The sequence below is a fragment of the Lutra lutra genome, chromosome 14 (assembly GCF_902655055.1).
Source record: "Lutra lutra chromosome 14, mLutLut1.2, whole genome shotgun sequence".
NCBI lineage: Eukaryota > Metazoa > Chordata > Mammalia > Carnivora > Mustelidae > Lutra > Lutra lutra.
The window spans coordinates 9,276,530-9,294,223 of NC_062291.1; the positions used below are offsets into that span (position 1 = coordinate 9,276,530).

The 17,694-nt window shown below is 40.5% G+C and overlaps 1 pseudogene; it reads right to left on the bottom strand.

Annotated features, from left to right (window-relative positions):
• Positions 1-3,090: 3,090 nt before the first annotated feature.
• Positions 3,091-17,694, bottom strand: part of LOC125085056 (glyceraldehyde-3-phosphate dehydrogenase-like) — a 66,610-nt pseudogene continuing 52,006 nt past the window's right edge.

The window sequence follows — 17,694 nt, forward strand, 5'->3', positions numbered from 1 at the left end:
ATGATCCCAGGCTCCTGGGATCGAGCCCCACATCAGGCTCTCTGCGCAGCAGGGAGCCTGCTTCCCCCCTCTCTCTGCCTGCCTCTCTGCCTACTTGTGATCTCCTAGGATGGAGCCCCCTCTTGTGCTCCCTGCTCAGTGGGCAGTATACTTGTGCCTCTCTCTCCCTCTTCCCCTTCCCCTGCTCATGTTCTCTCTTTCTCTCTCTCTCTCTCTCTCTGTCAAATAAATAAATAAATAAATAGAAAAATTTTTTGCACAAAAAAATTGTGAGTTGAATATTCAGAAGCTTGTCATTCAATGTCCCTCTAGTTGCCAATGTATAGAATCTGTATTACCCTTCATTCATGTTACATTTATTTCTACCTTTTTTCAAATTTATGTGTCATATGAATTATTTAATACTGTAAACAGTCTTGAGCTACCATATCCAATTGTTGAGAATATTTGCTGGTTCATGAGTACATCCAGACCCATGAAGTGGAAAACAAAAGGAAACAACAAGGTACGTTTGGAACTACTTAGAAATAACACTTCATTATGCAGAAGTCTATTATGTTCATGCAGTCTGGAAGGAAGAACATGACAAGTTAATTACTTTGTCTTTTCTTTCTTGCCTAAGCCCTTTTACATACAAATCTTCCTTACACTCTGACACAGGGTCCAGAAGCAGTACAACTCATAAGTCTTCCCTGCATTCAAACAGAGTTTTCTTTTAGTTGGGGACACAGGACAAAAGACCCGTTTCCCTGACGCTTAAACACACAAATCAGAGATTGGATTTTTAAGCTCACAGGTTATGCCACAGCAGGGCTAAAAGGCAGATTTTGAGAGACAGCCTCCACATTTTTTTAAAAAAGATTTTTATTTACTTATTTGACAGAGAGAGAGAGAGAGAGAGAGAGAAAGACAATGAGAGAGGGAATACAAGTAGGGGGAGTGGGAGAGGGACAGTCTTCCCGCTGAACAGGGAGCCTGATGCAGGACTCAATTCCAGGATCCTAGGATCATGACCTGAGCCGAAGGCAGCCGTTTAATGACTGAGCCACCCAGGCGTCCCAGCCTCCCACTTTTTTTTTTAATTTTATTTATTTATTTGACACACAGAGAAAGAGAGGTCAGAAGTAGGCAGAAAGGCAGGCAGAGAGAGGGGGGAAGCAGACTCCCTGCTGAGCAGAGAGCCCTATGAGGGGCTTGATCCCAGGACCCTAAGATCATGACCTGAGCAGAAGGCAGAGGCTTAACCCCCTGAGCCACCCAGGCCCCCCACCTCCCACATTTTTAAGCAAAATTTAAAAATGTGTTTGTGATATGTAGGGAGCAGATCTTACCCCAGCCCAAGGATGGTCTTGAAATTAGGGCTTTCTCATGCTTACTTCTAAATCCCTGCTGTGAAGTAACATGCCTGGGGTGTGGTTGACAGTAAATATTTATTGGCTGAACATATATGTGTAAACTGTCTCTGTATGTATCTCCTTTCTGTTCAAGAAATGTATATCAAATGTAAGTAAATGAAAGTAGTATTGTTATAGGAATGACTTAAAAATATTCTTAAAGTAATAAAAGTAAGTTATTCAGAAGCTTCCAATTTTTTTTGTTTGTACATTATTTGCATCATATATCACAACACATGGGACACTATCTACCTGAAAATATATCCATTGGTGAGAAATGAAATAAGATGTATGTAATGAGCAATGTCAATTCAGCATGTGAAATTTACACTTTAGTCTAGTGGCAACAAATACATGATTAGTTCAATAAACCGAGAAGTTAAATATTTGTTCTTCATATTTTGTCCCAGGCAAGGTTATTACATTGTTATTAATTTGAATACTTGTGGTCCTGTCACTGGAAATGGCAATTATTTTTCTGGTTATTTTGAAATGCAGTCGAGGAGAACCGGGAATATAAAGGAAAAAAAAAAAAAAAAAAAAAAAAAGGATTTGGCAAGCAATTAGAATAAGTACCTGATATAGCTCTAGGAACCAGCAGATGGCACTGAAGCATTTTCCTGACCCCAGAAGGCATTAAACAGTATCCCCAGGAAACGTGAAGCAGCAGCTTTCGAACTTTTTAAATTTGAAAATTGTATAAAATTATATAAACATTGGTTCATGTAATTTTCGATATATTATTAAAGGCAATAAAAGGAAGGCCTTTAAACATTTAGAGACCCACAGGATTTGAAAACGTTTAGGGGTGCCTGGGTGGCTCAGTGGGTTAAGCCGCTGCCTTCGGCTCAGGTCATGATCCCAGGTCCTGGGTTTGAGCCCCACATCGGGCTTTCTGCTCAGCAGGGAGCCTGCTTCCTCCTCTCTCTCTGCCTGCCTCTCTGCCTACTTGTGATTTCTCTCTGTCAAATAAATAAAAAAAATCTTTAAAAAAAAAAAAAAGAAAACGTTTAGATTTTCGTAGTAAATGAGAATTACGCGGTCATCTGTTTAACAAACACACGAAACTGTAGGTATGAGTGCCTTGAATCCCTTTCTCCCGCCCCACCACATTCTAAGTTAATTTCCATTGAATGTTTCCTAGGGGGAGATTTTTGTGTTGAATAGGGTCCCAGAGAAGTAGAGAACTGGGTGGTGAAGTAGAGACCTAGGAAAACCAGCAAGGTGAAATTAATAGAAACATAATGACAAAGAGTTATGGGAAAATCCAGGAAAGTTTAGATGATTGGTATGAAGGGGAAGGATTCAGCTCTCTGTGAGTTGGCTTTGGAGAATTAGGGCATAGAGAAGAGGTTGGGCGATAAATTGAAGAAAAGAGCAGCTCCGTGTGTGAGATGGTATTGGATAGGAAGTAACCAGAGAAAAAAATTTTAGACGTTTCCTTTGTGTTACATTTGTATTCTCCTTTTGGTATTCTTCTTTTTTTGGCTGGGTCAAGTATACTTTATTGATGGTACATGACAAGGTAGGGCTTTCTGAGACCTCCTCCCTTCTTCAGGGGTCTGGGAAGAAAACTGTGTAGTAGAGGTCAGGAGATTCTCAGCATGTTGGGGATGAGTTGGGGTGAGAACTCTACAGCAGCTGAGGGCCCCTCTTTTCCTCTTGCTCTCACTGGGGCTGGTGGTCCAGGAGGCTATTACTCCTTGGAGGCCACATGAAACAGAAGGTCTACCACCCTGTTGCTGTAGCCAAAGTAATTGACCTACCGGGAAACAAGCTTGACACAGTGGTCGCTGAGAGCAATGCCAGACCCAGCACCGAAGGTGGAAGAGTAGAGGGCCCCTCTTGAAGTCACAGGAGACAAGCCTGGTCCTCAATGGAGCCCAGCATGCCCTCAAGGGGACTCTCTGATGCCTGCTTCACCACCTTCTTTATGTCATCATACATGGCAGCTTTATCCAGGCGGCAGGTCAGATCCACCACTGACAGGTCAGGGGTGGGGACACAAGGGCCATGCCAGTGAGCTTCCCATTCAGCTTACAGATGACCTCATCTACCTCCTTGGTGTCAGTAGAAACAGGGACGATGCTCTGGACAGCCCCTTGAACTTCCCAGAGGGGCCATCCATGGTCATCTGAGTGTCAGTGATGGCATGGACTGTGGTCATGAGTCCTTCCATGATGCTAAAATTGTCATGGATGACCTTGGCCAGAGGGGCCAAGGAGTTGGTGGTGCAGGAGACATTGCTAACGACCTTGAGGGAGTTGTCATACTTCTCATGGTTCACGCCCATCACAAACATGCAGGCATCAGCAGAAGGGGCAGAGATGATGACCCTGTTGGCCCCACCCTTCAAGTGAGGCCCAGCCTTCTCCATGGTGGTGAAGACCACAGTGGACTCCACAAAACACTGAGCACCAGCATCACTCCATTTGATGTCGGCAAGATCTCACTCCTAGGAGTTGGAGTTGGAGTTTCTGTTGAGGACAAGTTTCCCTGTTCGCAGCCTTGACTGTGCCATTGAACTTGCCATGGGTGGAATCATACTGGAATATGTTGAGGTCAATGAAGGGGTCATTGGTGGACAATATCCACTTTAGCCTGAATAAAAAGCAGCCCTGACAACATGGTGTTCAACATAGCCAAATCCGTTTACTCCAACCCTCACCATCGTGTCTCGGGGAGGTGGCTGGCACTGCACCAGAAGATGCCCCTATTTGTCCAATGGAGAGGAGCAGAGAGCCTCCCTTTGGTATTCTTTTTTCTTTTTTAAAGACTTTATTTATTTATTGGACACAGAGAGAGAAAGATCACAAGTAGACAGAGAGGCAGGCAGAGAGAGAAGAGGAAGCAGGCTCCCTGCTGAGCAGAGAGCCTGATGCAGGGCTCAATCCCAGGACCCCAAGATCATGACCTGAGTGGAAGGCAGAGGCTTTAACCCACTGAGCCACCCAGGCGCCCCTCCTCCCTTTGGTATTCTTAAAAGACTTCTCTGAAGATTTCAGCTTATTTTCAGTTCTATATGGGAGCCAGACTAATACTTTTTTTGTAGTATAACTATGCTGTATCTAGTTTCAAGACTCAATAAACCAGTTTAGTTTAATGTGGGTTATTTAAGTATTGCAAATAAAGAAGAGAAAATACCATTATTTCCCAGTAATATGATTAAATACTTAGAGAAGCCAAGGACTCAGTTCTAGAGACACATGGATATAGTATGGAATATAGGAAACTAAGTAGGCACGGGTATAAGCACACAGACACACACTACATGCATGTGATGTCCGTAGGTTTTTTTTTTTTTTAAGATTTTATATATTTGACAGAGCGAGAAATTGCAAGTAGGCCAAGAGGCAGGCAGAGAGAGAGAAGGGGAAGCAGGAGACTCCCTGCTGAGCAGAGAGCTGGACGAAGCAGGGCTTGATCCCAGGACCCTGAGATCATGACCTGAGCTGAAGCCAGAGGCCCAACCTACTGAGCCACCCAGGCACTCCTGTCCATAGCTTTTTATCTGAAACAGAAACACTAAGTACTTGAGAGAGAAATATAGAAGATCTTTGTGAAGAAACAATAAAAACTTCTGAAAAATTAACTCATTTGAGTGAGTAGTAAAGATTGATAGGTATATTACACTCCTGGATAAGAAGACAAATATTATATAAAATGTCTATGTGTCATCTCCAAGTTAATTTATATATATAATTCAGTCTTAAGAAAAATCCCAGAATGGTTTTAAAGATTTGACAAAATGTTTCCCGAATGGATGTAAAAGAATAAGTATAACAGAATACATTTAAAAAATTCTCAGAGGGTGGGGCGCCTGGGTGGCTCAGTGGGTTAAAGCCTCTGCCTTCAGCTCAGGTCATGATCCCAGGGTCCTGGGATTGAGCCCCACATCAGGCTCTCTGCTTGGCAGGGAGCCTGCTTCCTCCTCTCTCTCTCTCTGCCTGCCTCTCTGCCTACTTGTGATCTCTGTCTGTCAAATAAATAAATAAGATCTTTAAAAAAAAAAACTTAAAAAAATAAAATAAAAATTCTCAAAGGGAAGAATATAATAAGGTAGATTAGCGTTATCAGGTATTAAAAATATATGACAAAGAAGCTCCAGATAAAAGAGTATAGCTCTGGGGCAAAAAAATGAGTAATAGATCCATAGTACCAAAGAGCTAATGCAGAAATGTACCCCAATATATAGCACAAGGTAAATATCAAAGACAAGAAAGAAAATATTCACTAGAGTTGATGTTAGGGTAGGTAATTTGGGTGGAGTAAAAAAAATCAAAATAGATATTCACCTCAATCCATACACAAGAATTAATTGCAGAATACCTAAAGAAATCATAGTTCTGAACAGAATGGAGTAATCAGGGACTATAGTAACACTCCCACTGGAAACAACCAAAGCATGGACAAAATGTAAGAAACAATTTTTTTTAAATTTTTATTTATTTATTTTTTATTTCTTTTCAGTGTTCCAGAATGCATTGTTTATGCACCACACCCAGTGCTCCAAGCAAAACAATGGTTTTTAAAACACTGTGCATCAGGCAACTAAGTTACCAGTGATCTCAGAGAGACGTGATAAAAAAGAAGTGGCCCCATCGTTGTCCCAGTGTACCATCTTGGGAGAGTTTCCTGGCCAGAGACTGAGGACAGGAAACCTGGGAGGTGAAACCCAGGCGAGCACAGTGGATTCTCTGAGTTGAAGATGAGAAGCTAAGAGTCTGGGAGAGCGAGGTGGCTAAAGTTTACTGACGAAGAGAGACCCTCGGAGAGAGAAAGGAGAGAGAGAGAGAGTGTGAGAGAGCTGTGGAGATCTGCAGGGATTCCCCGTTGAGTACTGGTCAGAGTTTGCTAGTTTGCTAAAGATGAAGAAAGAACCATCTGAAGGGATTAGAGGGAACACTGCCCACATTCACACAGCACCAAGAATAGAGCCTATTCCTCCCAGTGAGATGAAAGCCCCGTGACTGGGTAGAGTACACAGGAGAGTCTTGCCTGAGAAGTGGCGTAATTGGAGCAACTGGCTGGACGTAAGCACTGCCCAGCGCCACCCAACACAGCAAGACATGACAGAGAGAACTGATGGCAAGTGACCTAGCTACATTCCAGAGTAAAACTCAATAATGTCTAAAGGAATACAAAAATATCCACCACCCAACAACCACCCACCACCACCCAACAAGGTAATTTTCACAATACCTGGTATTGAAAAAAAAAAAGATGAGGCCCACAAAAAGGAAGAAAATAGGACACATAATGAAGAAACATCAATTGAAACAGACCCAGAACTCACATAGACCTTGGAATTACCAGACAAAGACAATCATCAATTATTATAACTACATCCTATATGTTCAAAAAGTTAATAGAGACATAGGTTTTTTTTTTTTAAACTCACATTGAACTATAAGACCAGAAAACTGTGATGTGTAAGATGAAAAATCCACTGAATGGGAGCAATGGCAAAGTAGATGTCACTGAAGAAAAGGTTAGTAAACTCTAAAGCATAGGAATAGAAACTACGTAAAACAAAACACCCACAGAGAATTGTTTTTTGAAATGAACAAAGTACCACTAGATTATGACACAACCTGAAGTGGATGGATTTATTTGCAGTTGGAATCCCCAAAAGCAGGGGCAGACAGAAAAAAAATTTGAAGAGATAATGGCTGGACATTTCCCAAATTTGATGACAAATGATGAATCTATAGATTCGGGGAGCTCAATAAACACCCACACAAGAAACAGGAAGAAAAAGACACTAAGTCTTATCATAATCAAAATGCTAAAAATATTATATAAAAACTCAACTAGTGGAAGAAACAGAAAATGGAATTCCTTTTTTTTTTTTTTAAGATTTTATTTATTTATTTGACAGAGACTACAAGTAGGCAAGAGAGGCAGGCAGGGAGAGAGAGGAGGAAGCAGGCTCTCCAATGGAGCAGAGAGCCCAATGTGGGGCTCGATCCCAGGATCCTGGGATCATGACCTGAGCTGAAAGAAGAGGCTTTAACCCACTGAGCCACCCAGGAGCCCTGGAATTCCTTATTTAACAACTTGAGGGATGATGTGAGAGAGAACTTCCCAGATGCTTCAGAAAACAATTATTAGAGGGAAAGATCAGCAGATATACTATAAATTCAAATATCTGATGCTTTTTAAAAAAAATTATTTTAAAGACTTATTTTTTTATTTTAGAGAGAGAGAGTACACAGAGGGGGTACTCTCTCTGTAGAGTGAGAGTACTCTCACTCTACAGAGAGGTGTGAGAGGGGAAGGGAGGGAGAGGGAGAAAAGCAGACTCTCTGCTGAGCGTGGAGCCTGACTCGGGGCTCCATCCCACGACCCTAAGATCATGACCTGAGCCAAATCAAGAGTCAGGCGCTTAACTGACTAAGCCACCCAGGTGCCCTGATGCTTTTTTAAATAATGCATAAACAAAAGACAAGCAACATAATGAAAAAACAAATATACATAAATATAGAAGATGTTCTTTACAACAAATGCAGAAGATAAAAGGATAATATTATATATATACATAACACACAGCTCATAATAATAATGAGAAAAACACTAAGATTTCGATGGCAAGGTAGCTGGAAAACATAACCAAATGATTCACACACACAAAATCTGTCAAATTTATGGGAACATATTCAACTTTGTTAGAAAGTAAACAAATGTAGATTAGAATAATGCACCTCATACCTACTAAATTAGCAAAATTTTATGAAAGTAACATTTATTCCTCAAAAAAGCAGATTTTAATTCATATTTTCATGCATTACCAATGATACTGTAAAGTGGTGTCACCCTTTCCGAACTAATTTGGAAATATGCACAGGAACTCAAAATATGTTCATACTCATTAACTTAGTAATTCCATTTCTGGATGCCTGTTAACAATCCAACATTCCACAGCCATAAACAGACTGTTATCACTTTATCGTGTGAAATGGTGGATCTTTAAATGTACAGTTATATATAATGAAAAGTAAATTCAGTTCATGTAAGAATGTATTTTAAATATAAACTTTTGAAAACTATACTTTGGTAGTTTTAAGCAGAAATAATCAAGATCTTTTTCCGATTTATCTATGCATACCAATCATTTTTACGTGGTATTTTCCATTTTAAATCGGCCTGTAATATTTAAACCTTAACAAGTATAGTCAGCATTTTTTTCCATAAATAACTTTGTATGGCTAATTAGAGATAATATACTAACACCTATTTAAACACAATGAGTATTTGGGGTTTTGCTATTTTAAAGACTTTTCTCTTGCCTCAGAACAAAGAACATACTTTTTTAAAGAGAGGAGAAGGGAGTTGAGGGAAATTGGAAGGGGAGGTGAACCATGAGAGACTATGGACTCTGAAAAACAATCTGAGGGTTTTGAAGGGGCACGGGGTGGGAGGTTGGGGGAACCAGGTAGTGGGTATTAGAGAGGGCACAGATTGCATGGAGCACTGGGTGCAGTGCAAAAACAGTGAATACCGTCACGCTGAAAAGAAATAAAAAATTAAAAAAAAAGAAGACATTCAGTTTGAGGAGTTAGGTTTCTACAACAGAGGGAGTAATGAAATGAATTCACTCTGTTTAATATTCTTATGCAGACATTGGGAAATTTTTCATTATGTATCTCGGAGGATCTGCCTGTAAAAGTCAATGTAATTATAACAATTATAGGCTAAAACTATAATTGTAGACGTTAAAGAATCTTAGAATTAAAGGATGATATATTTATGTATAAGGCAATTGTTTTGAATTGTTAGGTAAAGGTGAAATGTATTTCCAAAATCAGTCAGGTCAAAATTATTTGAACATTTTGAAGGTTGGAAAGAGGACGTTAGGGGCGCCTGGGTGGCTCAGTGGGATGGGCCGCTGACTTCGGCTCAGGTCATGATCCCAGGTCCTGGGTTCGAGCCCCACGTCCGGCTTTCTGCTCAGCGGGGAGCCTGCTTCCTCCTCTCTCTCTGCCTGCCTCTCTGCTTACTTGTGATTTCTCTCTGTCAAATAAATAAATAAAATCTTAAAAAAAAAAAAAAGAAAGAGGACGTTATACCTTTAAAAAATTAATTAAATGAACGCTAACAAAGAGAGTCACATTACACTTCACACATGTTGTTAGTCTTGTCTCTTCATTGAAGGTGCTTCCAAACATTTCAGAAGGTCTCAGAATCTTTAGGGAGCCGTGGCTAGTGTACAGGAAGGACAAAGAACACAATAGAAATAACAGAACGAAATCTTTCTCATACCACCTTCCAATCAGGACCTTGGGATCGCTGTGCCACAGACAGGGATCATTAGTAGTTTGTGCATTTGGTGAGTGTCCCTTCTTTGACGATGCTTTGTTGGAACTTATGCCAAGATCACCAATAAATTGAATTTCCAAGTAATATCAGATTTGCCTTTATGTCATGCAATTCAAGTCACTTCAATTAACATTAGAGTTTCTCTACAGTATGTCCCACCCTTTGATAAATGCTGGAAAAATGACCAATTCAGAGGGTCTGGATTTAGCCAGCAGGAAGCAATAGCAGAGTCCAATAAAGAAGACAGCCTTTTAAAATAGCCTCTGCCATTCTGTTTAACAGGCAGGAGACCAGAGATTGAGGGCACGAAGGGGTCAGCTTTCCCTGGAGAGTTCCTTTTCTCAGAAAAGCTGACAATCGAGCTGTATCTTGAAAGGTCGAATAGAGACAAGGGGATGACATGCTGGGGGACAAGTCCTTCTGGACAAGGGGACCACCCATGAAAAAGCACAGATATGAAAACCAATCATTTGGGTAGCTGTCAGTCTAAGTGGAACATGGGTTGTGCTGGAGGGAAAAAGGCAAGGAAGGAGGTGGAATCCAGAGATTGAGGTCAGATATGGGAGACGTTCTGAGACAAATCTGCTCTAAAGGGCAGAGACGTTGTAGGTGGTGACTCTGGACTCCAGTGGAGGTTGGGTCAAAAGGGTCTCCACTGGCTGCGGAGACCCCTAGGAGATCAACTGCAATTGTTCAGTCCTGGGGTTATGTTAACATTTTAATAATTGTCCCTACAGATGCCATTGAGAAATTGTTTCCTCCATTCTTGGAGTATAATTGATTGGAATTTTAAAAGCTGAAAGATTTAAAAGTGCACAAGGATTTTATGAAGTAAAAAGGGCTATGGGAAAGGAATCACCAAACAACCAACCAAACAAAAAAACCAATGGTAGGTAATTAAGACCTTAGCCTTTACTACATTTGGAGCTTGGGGAAACTCACTAGCGCCCTAACTCTAGGAGATGGTTTCTGAATTGCTACAGAAAAGACACTGTAGCTCTTAATGGAACAATTGAGTGCTGCAGCCAGAAGGTCACATCAATCAAACTAACCTTCCCCTGGTAGATTTTCCACTGCTCTGTCATCGTCTTTTTTTCCCCCTAGGGCTGAAACTGAAAGTTATGTTAACGTTAGCATAGAATCTACATATTTAAGTAGATTTAGCCAGAAAGAAGACATGAATGGAGAAAGTTTCATCAGTGGAGTTATTATTGATAGTTACAGAGTCCCTGCTAAACGCTATATTTTATTTCATTTTAAAGATTTTATTTATTTATTTTGAGAAAGAGAGAAATCATGAGCGGGATGGAGAGGGATGGGGCAGAGGAAGAGGGAAAAGCAAACTCCCTGTTGAGCCTCACTTGGGGCTCGAACCCAGGACCCCAAGACACCAAGATCATGACCTGACCCAAAGGCAGACATTTAACCTACCGAGCCACCCAGATGCCCCCTCCCCACCCCAAATGCTATATTTTGTCCTTTTGTCCTTGTTCTGTTACATGCAATACTGAAGGAAGGTTTATGTTTTTAGCCTTTTGTTCTGGGTTTTGTTTATTTTGTTTTGTTTTGTTTTTTGTTCCTCTGTTTTTTCCCTTTTAGTTAAAATTGTTGAAAATAGCCATATTTGTCTTCCTTCCTTTCAGATGAGGTTGATCATCTAACTCTAACTAGATGTCCTACCACCTCTGGAATTCTCAGCAGAAACTCTCAGGACTGTGCATTCTACTTTTGCAGAAGGGTCAGAAATGGCCCAGAAAAATCCATTATGAAACCTCACATGTATGTCTTTAGACAAAGCAGTTTTGTTTTCCACATGTAGCATTTTAGAACCCAAGTGTCCTTGGAAATCATGCAACCCAGCTCTATACTGTAGCTTAAGAAAATTTTAGCAAGGGCACCTGGGTTGCTCAGTGGGTTAAGCGACTGCCTTTGGCTCAGGTCATGATCCCAGCGTCCTGGGATCAAGGCCCATGTCGGATGCCTTGCTTGGTGGGAAGCCTGCTTCTCCCTGTCCCTCTGCCTGGCGCTCCCCCTTCTTGTACTCTCTCTGTCAAATAAATAAAATCTTAAAAAAAAAAAAAAAAGAAAGTTTCAATAAGATTCCATGCTCACTGGGGCGCCTGAGTGGCTCAGTGGGTTAAGCCGCTGCCTTCGGCTCAGGTCATGATCTCGGTGTCCTGGGATTGAGTCCCGCATCGGGCTCTTTGCTCGGCGGGGAGCCTGCTTCCCTCTCTCTCTCTCTCTCTCTGCCTGCCTCTCCATCTACTTGTGATCTCTCTCTGTCAAATGAATAAATAAAATCTTTAAAAAAAAAAAAAAAAAAAAAAAAAAAAAGATTCCATGCTCACTGATCAGATTGGCAGGATGTGAAAAGGTTATGGCATTCAGTGTTGACAAAGGGGTGTGAAAGGAGCATTCTCATACTCCGTTGGGGGAAAGATCAGGTGGTATGTTTTTGGAGGGTAGTTTGGTACCACTACACAAATCCGAAATATGTAAAACTCAGCAGTTCCATTTTTAGAAAGCTATCCTAAAGAAACTTGATACATGTACACGGAGATATATGTACCAATGCGTTTGTCGTAGGATTTTTAGGTGGTTAAAAATTGAGGTCAGTCTAAATGCCTATCGTAATGGGACTTGTTAAATAAATTAGGATAGCTCTGTCTCTTAGCTTTAAGGGTACAGTTGGAAAGAGTGTCCATGATATACTGTTTAGTGGAAAAAGCAAGTTATAGGACAATATATAGAGTTGGATCCCATTTTTACTAAAATATATATATTTAAGTGCTTATAGGGGAATGTGTAGAGTAATGTACACCAAATTTTTAACAGCAGTTCCACTGTGAAGCAGACCTGGAAAGTGAGACAAAGTACACTTTGACTTTATATACTAAATATTGCTTAAAATTTTTACAATGACAATGCATTATTTTTTACCATTCTTTTAGTGAGGGAAGAAAAATCTGAGCCTCAGATAAGTGAAGTAATTTTTTTTCAAATCACTCAAATGGCTAGGAAAAAAGATAGTACCAGATTCCAGGTTTTTAAAATCCCAGTTGGGTGCTTTTTCTACTAAAGAAGTCCTTGAGAGACCTTTACCAGAATGCCTGGCTTTCTGCGGATCGAGTCAAATCTCCTGTTTCTCAGGGAAGTAAATAAAATGTATGATTTCCTGCTTCTATCAGGCAAATAAATTTCTGAGCCTCTTGAGCAACGATGTATCCTCCTCAAGACTTTTTTCAGTATTTACCATCATAATCATCATAGAAATATTCCTTTTCAGTTACCATGCTTCACTTACACGACCAATCCTGACCACTTCCCTAGCCATTAATCCGCAAAAGCAGGATTAAAACTAACTAGGATCCACAGTTACACAGAAGACCCAGACTTTCCAATAGAGCACACAAATCTTTTCCCAAAGTACAGAGGAATTTCCTCTCGTGTTTCCTCATCTGTTCTTACAATATCTGAGATAGCTTTATTCCAATAGTCGTTATTTTTAGTGCCGTTTTGGTATTCAGGATGCATAGGACCACTGTTCTCCATTATGTCAGATAAAATACATGACATTTTTGTTTACCTAAAAATTAAGAGCACTATTAACTTTTCCCACATGCTTAAGTTTAATTTTAGGAGATTCAAAAATTTAAACTATAGATGGTGCATACCATTTCTACACATTTCTTAACAAGCATTTAAATAAATCTCAACACATTTTTCTATAAACATTTAAGTAAATATACATATATATATATTTTAAAGACTTATTTATTTTAGAGAGAAAGCACAAGGGGGAGGGACAGAAGGAGAGGGAGAGGGAGAGGGAGAGAGAGAGAGAGAATCTCAAGCAGATTCCCCGATGAATGCAGGGCCCTTATGTAAGGGGCTCCGATCCCACAACCCTGGGACCATGACCTGAACTGAAACCAAGAGTCGGAGGGTCAACCAACTGCATCATCCTTTTTAATAAAATTGGGATCAAACCCTATATATTGTTCTATAACTTGCTTTTTCCACTGAACGGTATATCATGGACATTTTTTCCAACTGTAGCCTCATATTTCTTGGTACTAAGATAACCTAATTTATTTAACAATTCCCATTATGATGGCCATTTAGACTGACTCCAATTTTTAACCATCGAAAAATCCTGCAACTAGCACATTGGTGTATATATCCCCACATATATGTATTAGGTTTCCTTAGATGGTTTCTAAACTATTCCAGTCTTTAGGAGTGCCCATAATTATTGGTGCACATAATTATTCAATTAATAAATGAAGGGTAACGTCTGAAAGTAATTCAGGCTTTAAAAATACTATGTTTAGGGGTGTCTGGGTGGCTCAGTGGGTTAAAGCCTCTGCCTTCAGCTCAGAAGGCAGGGTCCTGGGTCCTGGGATTGAGCACTGCATCGGGCTCTCTGCTCACTGGGGAGCCTGCTTCCCTTCCTCTCTCTCTACCTGCCTCTTTGCCTACTTGTGATCTCTCTCTGTTAAATAAATAAAATCTTTTAAAAATTTTTAAAAAAATACTGTGTTTAAAATAATATTTAGGGGCACATGGGTGGCTCAGTTGGTTAAGTGTCTGCCTTCAGCTCAGGTCATGATCCAAGGGTCCTGGGATCGAGCTCCACATCGGGCTCCCTGCTCAGCGGGGAAGACTGCTTCTCCCTCTCTCACTCCCCCTGCTTGTGTTCCCTCTGTCATTGTGTCTCTCTCTATAAAATAAATACATAAAATCTTTAAAAAAAAAGAATATTTAGTAATGTCAGAAAATGCCACATCACTATGCTAAATAAAAAGAAGTACAGGGGCACCTGGGTGGCTCAGTGGGTAAAAGCCTTGGCCTTTGGCTCAGGTCATGATCCCAGGGTCCTGGGATCGAGCCCCGCATTGGGCTCTCTGCTTGGCGGGGAGCCTGCTTCCCCCTCTCTCTTTGCCTGCTTCTACCTACTGGTGATCTCTGTCAAATAAATAAATAAAATATTTAAAAAAAAAGAAAAAGAAGTACAACAAATGTGTATCTCCAATTATACCCATTCAGTAAACACAAATATTTTATATGCAATCACAGATGCATAGAATAAGATCTTGAAAAAAATGTGTGCAAACATTAACATTTGCTCTGGAGGGTGAGCCTCTGATCTCCGTTTTCTTCTCTATATTTCCTCGTGTTCTCTCATTTCGTCAAAAGAATGTTTATCTTTGACAACAGAAAAAAAATTTTTAAAGAAAATTTGGAAGCCAATATAACCTGAAAGAGTACTTACTGAACATTTTTTCCTGGGAATAATATTCAATTCTAGGTACTCCTCAAAGAAGAGTGAAACCTCAGATTGATTTGTGAGAACACTTGTTGGTGGAGAAGTCAAATCGGATTTTGACCTTTCTGAAGGAAAAATGAACTTTAATAAAGAAGGAAAGGAGACCAAAAGACAAGAAAAGAGAGAAAGGAGGGAAATAGACTGGCCGCCATTTTGCCGGGTAGGATCTCATATTTTGGAGCAGCAGGTACAAAAAGGCAGGGGACTTCCAAGCAGGGACTTCATGGGAAAAGGTAGGGGAAGAAGGTATGCTGCAGAATGAGAGAGAAATGAAATCACTCATCTGGGCACAGGAAAGGAGCTGCTGTAACTGGGCTATCTGCTTGCTTTTCTTTTTCCATCCCATCCTTCAGCAAGAGGTTAGCATAGTGTCCAGCACATGGCAGGCTCTCCAGGGTTTTGTTGTTGTTGTTTGTTTTGTATGTTTGTTTGTTTTGTTAAAACGGCACATGGAGGAAAATGGAGCAGTTGTCTGAACCTAGACAGGATTGAGGCTGAACCTACAAGCATAAAGGAAAACCCAACGAGATGAAATACACCAGTGAACTCTGGGTAGCGTCATGATGGTGGATGGCTTTGTTGCTCATCTGAGTGTACCTGAAAACATTTGCTGGGCAGAGTGGGCTAAAAGGAGGAAACTGAGCTAACCATCATGAAATATTGAAATTATGGGGGGAAAATGAAAAGACCAACTACCTGTTATGTGTTGTTTTATTTTTTTAGGGATCAGGAAACCGATAAAGAGGGGTGAAAAGAGCTCAGCCACACTTAATGCAGATAGATTGATCAAAAACATCAATTTCTATGATTTAATGGGCCTGAATTTCCCAATAACATTGTAACATTTCTTCAGGCTCTTTCAGTGCTCCAATATTCTCCTCCAGAAAATAAGGTTCAAATTGTATTTTCCTCCTTAGCCTTAAAAATGATGTAAGCATGAAAAGGCAATGCGGACATAACAGTTTATGAACATATTGTGATATGCTACCATTCAGTATTCTTGGGAAAAAATCCCTTACCCACACACTCCTGGTTACTAACAGTTTATTTTGGATGAAGTAAACAAAATACCAAAGGGTTATGTACAGTAAATTCCCACTATTTCAAGTGTTACGAGTTTGGTTCATTATTTTTCCTCATTCTCCATCCGGAAGATCAAAACCGGGTTGAGTGCTCATGGCCACCTCTTCTAGTGGTGATCCAAAGCGGGAAGTGTAATGGCAACTCCATCGATTTTTCTACATATTAGTACTCTTTTCCAAAGTTCTATCAGGGAAGACAGTTTGAACTATAGAATAAAACAAGAAATACTTGATTATCTGTAAATTTCACTTGTCTAAGCCATCCTTTACCAATAGCCATGAGGTCTGCCACACTTACCTCCTAGAATAGTTGATTCACTGGGGCAGGTGAGTGGAGTTGGTTTCTTAGAAAAAACAGAGCAAAGGTTTGGGAGATTTTGTTTGTGTTTTATTTGTAACGAAGTATATAAATTAACGTTGTTTGCATAGTCCCATAGAATATCTTGATGTTAGTTTCAAATATTCTGAAATCCATGTATTTGTTTAGAAAACATTAAGAACGTGGGGTGCCTGGGTGACTCAGGTTATGATCTCGGGGTCCTGGGATGGAGCCCCTCATTGGGCTCCCTGCTCAGCGGGGAGTGTGCTCCCTCTCTCTTTGTCCCTTTCCCCACTCATGCGTTCTCTCTCTCTCAAATAAATAAAATCTTTTAAAAAATCCATTAAGAACTTAATATGTCCAAGGGAGTTATGCTGGGGGATAGAAATACAGAGATAAAGAACCCAGGTCCTTCATTGCAGACAGATCATACTGTAAGGACCTATTTAGCCAGAACACTTCCATCCGGTTAAACAATAATTTTGTTGTTTAAAACTTAAACTGTCCCTGCCGCCCTTCCCCCAGGGGACTTACTTAAAAACAAGTCCCAGAAACCAGTCCCAGGTAACAAAGCCCAAATACAAGGGTGGGTCAGGCCAGGTAGAGACATCCGATCAGTGGGGAGGCCCATACTGTCTCCCTAGTTACCAAGGAATATGGGCCCCACCCTTTGGGCACCTTTTGGGCGCCAGTTCTGACCAAGGTGATAGGGTGGCTCAAATATCTACGAGGGTAAATTGTAATTCAATTGGTCACTTATGTGTGACCTAACATAACTGTTCAGCTTTCTCTGTGTGTTACAATTTCATTGGCCACCTGTGCGTGGCCAGGCCCAACCACATGGCCTTTGCCCTTAAAAGCTAGTCTGTGAAGCAGAGAGAGGTCGCCCTCTCTGAAAGAGGCATGGCCCCGAACGTTCGGTCTGATTCTTGATACTTGGGCGGAATAAAGCTTTGCTTGACTTTCGCTTTATATCAGTCTTGCTCCTTTAATCACGGACCCATTATTGGGGGACCTAACAACACTTAAGATACAAAAAGCAGAAAACTTCTAAATCTTAGCCCTTTATTACAAAAGCAATACATTTTGTTATATTTTGTTATACAGCTAAGTTAAAGGAAGACACATAAAATCACCCATTATCCTACCCACCTAGAGAGAATCACTTTTAACATTTACACACATAGATGCATATATTTAAAAGGAATCAATTTTGAAATAGCTACTGTTATTTAAGCTGTTTTCTCCACC